Here is a 7,727-nt window from a genome sequence, read left to right as displayed (position 1 = left end):
AAATTTGATCAAAAATTTTCGTGCCATCACAGTACCTACCCGTTAAAGAAATTTCGTCCCCGAAATTTGATCGAGATCGTCATGGCTGACAATAAGTATGTTTTCATGACGCATATGAGTTGATAAATAGAGTTTTATCACCATTGAGTAATAGGGATTAAATAATTCGATTGTGTAAAGAGTACGAGTGAAGCTATCACGAAATAGTGAACTGAAATGAGATAATAAAGATTTGTCTTAACCTCTGACGTAGTCACGGCTGATTTCTGGAATTCCAGGGATTTAAAAATAATCTTCGAAATCTATAACAGATTTGATTCTTCGGTGATTAAGGAAATTAGAATCATCTTTGGTTAAATGCGATGATCTGTTTTGATTGTTCTGTTGGATATTTCACTATAAATCCACCCTCTTCATTTCCTTTATATTTTGGAGTTCCATACTTTTGCTTTCTCTTCCCGACTTTAAGTCAAGCGAATAATGGTCCAGAATTCATATAGATGGAGTTTCGAATGAACATGACTAATGTTCTAAAAGAGGGATTGTAATAGCACGATTTGGATTGGTCAAATTACCAGAATTCAAGAGAAAAGATAGGACTATCAAGAAAATATGTTCTTGATATGTTTAGAGATTAGGTAGAATGTAAGAGTCGTGTAACATGGCACATGATGACGTTATGGTCTGTGAATCATTACATTCTATTAGAAACTCAGCATGACTTACTGTAGTATAATCACGTTGATCAAGTGTCATTATATTATACTAACTCATGCTTCAGTTCCCAACATTACTTCAAAAACATTGATTATTTAAACTCGAAAGTTTACAGAATATAGAAACTAAACAGTTTCCCTTTATGATGTAATACAGGTAGAGTGAATAGATAAATGATTTCAGGTAAGAATAATTATGAAAATATCTTCAGAAATATCGAGGATATTTATAATGGAAGATACGATGATATCTTAGAATTTTCAATATCGATGGATGATGAATAAGATTTGTCCGTGAAGATTTAGAGTCAGGAGCAAGGTATTCGCTAATGACTTCAGCAGATACTGAATCATTTGAATTCTTTGAAGGCATGTTTAGTCTTTGTGATTTGTTCACAGTCTCCTTCATGGTTTGCTCAATCCGTTTTTCAGTACCAAATTTTCTTTTGAGCTTTTCCATCGTATCTTTCTTTATCATCAAACTTTTGACTGTTAAAGTCATCTACAACTTTTTCTGCTTCATTCTGCTTTTCCATAATTTAGAGAATGGTTTCGCAGACTGGGTGTTTCTTCAGATTTGAAGTACATAATTCCAGGGGATAAACGTTATATGTTTATGTATAACTGTTGACGTAGAAACGCTGTGAAATTCGAAGTTAATGATTGATGATTCCCGGCATTTGGTATGGTAATTATTATTACGAGATGTAGATAAGTACGCGATAGGGTTTTTCAATGAATATATAGTGAATTTTCGGAGAGATTTACGCCAGAGAATACTAAAGTTATTGGTACGTTTACTGCTAATACGGTGGAACATAAAAGGTTCCCCGGTAACGATGATGAAAGGGCAATCTTATATATCAAAGTTATAATAAGACTTATTTGAATGAAAGGTCGAAATTGATTTGCTGGAGCTGTGACAAAATTGGCTAATTTGAAAAGGAATTACAAAGTTATTTTCGGTAATAACAACGCTAAAGGAGCTAGCACAGATACGTGTTAAACGTTTACTCAGGTTCCGAGTGTTTTCAGTTGGATAACTATATGCATCAATCTTTCCTTCATTAGATGAAGTTCGGTTGGTTCATCCTCTCGATTGAGGTGTTTTCAAGAATCATGAAAGGTTTGAACGCATATTGTAATCGCCAAGAAACAAATGAGGTTTAAGATGAAATCAAGTGGTAAACTTGAAGAAATGTTTAGTTTCATATGTTATAATCAATATTTTAATTCATTTTAATTGTTCAATGTTATTAGTCCACAGTTAGTAGTCCACAATTAGTAGTTCAACAATATATATATAATATTTGAATTAATTAATACTTGTCGTGACCCATTATATACATGTCTCAGACTCGATCATAACTCAAAGTATATATATTATTTAGAATCAACCTCAACCCTGTATAGCTAACTCGAGCATTACCGCATATAGAGTGTCTATGGTTATTTCAAATAATATATATAGATGACGTCAAAACATTGTATTTGTGTCCCGATTTATAAGACGATATTTAAAGTGCGTAAAATAAATAACAGAAATTAAATGACGATAAATAAAATTGCGAGAATTAAAATTGTGATAAATAAATTGCAATAAATAAATGTAATAAGGAATTAACAGTTAGCTATGAACAGTTAGCTAGGATTTTGTTAGTGTGGATTCTTAACAAAATTTCTCATGGTTAATTTGTTTGTTTCTAACAAATTTTATTTTGTCAAATGTTTTCTTCATTATTCCACTTGTTGGATTCTGATAGGTCAAAATCCAAATATGAAATTGAATGAAAATGGTTATTCTGTGGTGAACGGATTCGTATATCTGTGGATGTAAGTAGGATAGTAAATGACTGTTGAATCAAATTGGAAGAATGTACAATGTAACTTATTAATGTGAAATCTAAATATTTCTATGGTATTACCTACCCGTTAAAATATTTTCACCATTAACAGTTTGTACAAAAGAATTTTCAATTACAATCTTTATGAAAATATATATACATATATATTTTCTTCAGATGTAATCATGGATTTAATGAGTTAATATGATATTAAACTCATCTGATTTACGATTAGAACTAGAGTACATAATCTTTAAAACATTGGAGATTACATAATCATCATGTCGAACGAAGATAAATGATGTTGAACGTCATGTAGAACGATGATTATACTCGAGGTACAGAATGAGATGTTGAGGCATGTGATGTTGAAACTTGTGTTATTGGTGGTACTATTAGTGCCGGTGATGTTGGTGAAGCTGGTAAGTTTTGTACCATATTCTCCAAAGCCACAACTCGAACGCGAAGCTCGTTGATTTCTCCTATTACTTCCGGGATGATTGGCGATTGGAACAAGTGGATGAATAAGGTTTAGAATGGTAGATATTAAGTAATCGTTGTGAGCTATTCTGGAAATGAGGGTGAATATGGTGTTTCAGAGAGGTTCGCCGGTAAGTGCTTCAGATTCTTCACCAAGAGGTGAATTCGGTTGGTGGAAAGGATCGCCTTCTTCTCGTCTCCATTAATTAAGTTGACTACGAACCCATCCCTAATTCATCCAGAATTGATGGTGGTTGATTGGTTGATTCATTCCGGTGACGTTGCTTTCAGAGCTTAGGTGAACATCCTTGTCGGAATAGCTGTCGGATTCCGAAGAAATTGAACTAGTAGCGAGTTCCATTTCTTACGATTGATTAAAGGGTTTTCGGTATGAAATGATTTTCGGATATTGGATGATATTCTAATTACATAGAATATCTATATATAGAACAAGAGATGTCGTAAATTATGGAGGAATTTACGGAATATGTCAGGCGAAGTTTAGAGTAACAGATACGCTAAGATATGAATTTTGTCTATGCACTATTCATGCAATCAATGCAGTAAGATGTGTCTAGACCAAGAATGATAAGCAGGTAATTTTTTAAGGATGATAAGTAGGTAATTTTCGAAACGAAATGATAAGCAAAACTTTTGACATGCAGACACGATCGAATTCCAGACTCACTAATGCATCTAAGCAACTATTAGTTAGTCACACTAATGCAAGACCTGGTTCGCTAAGACCACCGCTCTGATACCACATGAGATGACCCGTCCTAATCCATAAGGACGAATGCAATAACATATGATTACATTGCGAGATATTTGACCTCTATATGATACATTTTACAAACATTGCATTCGTTTTTAAAAGACAAACTTTCATTACATCGAAAGTTGATAGGCATGCACACCATTTCATAATATATCAAACTATCAATGACTTAATAATAATAATCTTGATGAGCTCAACGACTCGAATACAACGTCTTTTGAAATATGTCACGAATGACTCCAAGTAATATCTCTAAAATGAGCAAATGCACAGCGGAAGATTTCTTTCATACCTGAGAATTAACATGCTTTAAAGTGTCAACCAAAAGGTTGGTGAGTTCATTAGTTTATCATCAATATACATTTCCATCATTTTTAATAGACCACAAGATTTCATATTTTCATTTCCCATAAACATCATGCATGCATATAGCCATCTGCATAAAAATCATTCATATGGATTGAACACCTGGTAACCGACATTAACCATAATGCATAGATTATCCCTACAGACATCGACGTCTGTATAATAATAATCTCAAAGTACTAAAGCCATCCATAGATGTGAATGGGGGTTGTTAGGCCCAATAGATCTATCTTTAGGATTCGCGTCTATTAGGGGCCATTTCCCTAATTATTAGGTTACCAGACTTGAAGGGCGGTATTCGATTTCGATAATCCAACCATAGAATGTAATTTCGATTACTTGTGTCTATTTTTTAAAACATTTATAAAAGCGCATGTATTCTCAGTCCCAAAAATATATATTGCAAAGCATTTAAAAAGGGAGCAAATGAAACTCACGATACAATATTTTGTAGTAAAAATATTCGTACGACGGAACTGAACAATGCAGGGTTGGCTTCAGATTCACGAACCTATATCAAGTATATATATTAACACATATAATCACATAATTCCTTCTATAATATATATATATATATATATATATATATATATATATATATATATATATATATATATATATATATATGTATATATATATATATATATATGTAAATATATATGTGTATATATATATATATATATATATATATCAAGTATATATATTAACACATATAATCACATAATTCCTTATATATAAATATATATATATATATATATATATATATATATATATACCTTTATTTATACTTTATATACATTTATGTATATATATATATATATATATATATATATATATATATATATATATATATATATATGCATATATATATCAAGTATATATATTAACACATATAATCACATAATTCCTTCTATATAAATATATATATATATATATATATATATATATATATATATATATATATATATATATACTTTTATTTATACTTTTATATATAGTTATATATATATATATATATATATATATATATATATATATATATATATATATATATATTTGTAATTGGTATTATATCAAAAATTAATAATAATACTTATAATAATAATAATAATAATGATTCTAGTAATAATAAAAATGATAATAATAATAATAATAATAATAATAATAATAATAATAATAATAATAATAATAATAATAATAATAATAATACCAATTATAATAATGATAATAATTTTAATAATAATACTAATACTATCATTTAATAATAATAATAGTTATATGTTAATATTGAAAATAATGATTTTAGTAACCTTAATAATAATAATAATAATAATAATAATAATAATAATAATAATAATAATAATAATAATAATAATAATAATAATAATAATAATAATAATAATAATAATAATAAGAAGAATAATAATAATAATAATAATAATAATAATAATAATAATAATAATAATAATAATAATAATAATAATAATAATAATAATAATAATAATAATAATAAGAACTACCTTAAGGAATTTCCCAAAAAAAAAATTGGCAAAGACCAGGCTCTAACCCGTAACCTCTTGAATACAAAACACCCTCCCAATCCAATGATCGGCCAGTTATATTATTGTAATAGCTCAGGTTTTTATTTATTTAACCCGTAAACATCTTCATTTATCTCTCCTCCTCTTCACCCGATATCTTTCATCATTATCAATTATCGAATACCATTTATCCAACATGGGTTTCGGTGCCCAACAGAATTTACAAGCCTAAAACTAACAGTCCTAACAAGGAAACGAATTTATAGTAGTAACCCATGTCTAAATAAGCCCAAGAATTAAATAGTCCATATATCAAAAGGAGTTCTATATATTAATTCGGCCCATAGTTCTGGTGGTTTGAGGTCGATAGAAGAAAGGAAAAAAAATAGAAAATGAAAGTGGACAACAAGTAGGGTTATGGGTTTCATGTTTGTCGGCCATAAAAAAATAAATACGTAATAGCAGCATCTGCAGCGAAGGAAAGAAAGAAAATATATACTAATAGGATGATGGCTTCAATTAATATCATGTAATAGTAGGTACAAGCATGATTAAGTAGGGTTTCGGTTCTTGATGGTTTGTAACCGAATCAGTAAGTGATGGTGGGTTGGGGGTGCTCGGTCAGAAGGAGAAACATGAAGAATAAACGCAGACCTTTCCATGGTGTTGGTGTGTTTTGAATTGAAATAAGTAGACTGCTATAGCAGCATTATTCCCATGGTTGTGGTGGTGATAGGTTGTGTTTTTAAACAGAAAATAGATAGATAACAGCTGCATCAGTAAATATCACAAAATGTGGTGGTTTTGGTGTTTGATTAGAATTAGATATTATCGAACAATAGCAAGGTTGCAGCGTGGTGTTCATGATGAAACAGAAAATAGTATACATGCAGTAGAGTGGCGGTGGTGGTTTAGTGGTGGTGATGTTGTTCTTGGTCGATGATAGTAAAATAGATGATGACAAGTTGATAACAGTGTTCGTCTTAACAAAATCAAAGGTGAGGGTGGTTGTTCGAGCAGAAGCAACAGTCGAGTAGCAGTAGCCTTTAATGGTGGTTTATGGTTGTTTCATTGCAACAACAGAAGTAGTAACAGCACACGATGAGCAGCAGCAGGAACTAGAAAGAGATGTTGGTTGTGGTGATCGATGAAGTGGTGGAGTAGGGTGACGGTTTACAGTGGCGTTGAGTTATGGTGGTGATGGTTTCCGGTGAGAAAACGAAGATGGTGGTCGAAGAAAAGGAAAGAGGATGGTGGCTTGTCTTAATGAAGGTGATGGTGTTATTGTGATTGAAGAAATAGAAAACAAAGTGCAGTAGATAACTCGAGGGTGTTTGATTCTTGGCCTCAGTTCCACAATAACAAGTGGGTTTTCGATTATAGATATGAAACCGTGATTGATGTGCGTAGAGGTGTATACGAAATAGTTATATTTTTTCTACGAAATACTATTAAATACGATACAATTTTACACAAGTTATGTATTTATTTATAGAGTGGATATACCTAAACCTTGCTACAACACTTATAGGCAGTGTACCTAATCGTACAGTAGTGTAGTTTTTAGTAAGTCTGGTTCGTCCACAGGGAACTAGCCAAGTTTAACGCTATATTTTATTTTAAACTATATTTGTATATAAATATATATATAAGTAGTATTATTATTATAAAAAGGGGGTTTTACCGTTTAATGACCGGTTTGTCGATTTTATGTCTTAAGTTGCAGTTAAAACCTAATGTAAAATATTAAAAATAAATATAACTTAATTTAAAGCGTAAAGTAAATGACAATAATTAAAGTGCGATAAATAAAATTGCCATAATTAAAAAGTACGATAATTAAAAGTGCAATAAATAAAATGATAGTAAATAAAAGTGCGATAAAATATGAAATAAAGAAATTATGCTTATTTAAACTTCCGTAATCATGATGTTTGATGTGTTGATTTTAGTTTAGTATCATGGGTTAATTGTCCTTTGTCTTGGATTATTTGATATGTCC

This window comes from Rutidosis leptorrhynchoides, chromosome 4 (genome assembly GCF_046630445.1).
Source record: "Rutidosis leptorrhynchoides isolate AG116_Rl617_1_P2 chromosome 4, CSIRO_AGI_Rlap_v1, whole genome shotgun sequence".
NCBI classification, from domain to species: Eukaryota; Viridiplantae; Streptophyta; class Magnoliopsida; order Asterales; family Asteraceae; genus Rutidosis; species Rutidosis leptorrhynchoides.
Note: the sequence above shows the minus strand (reverse complement) of the source record.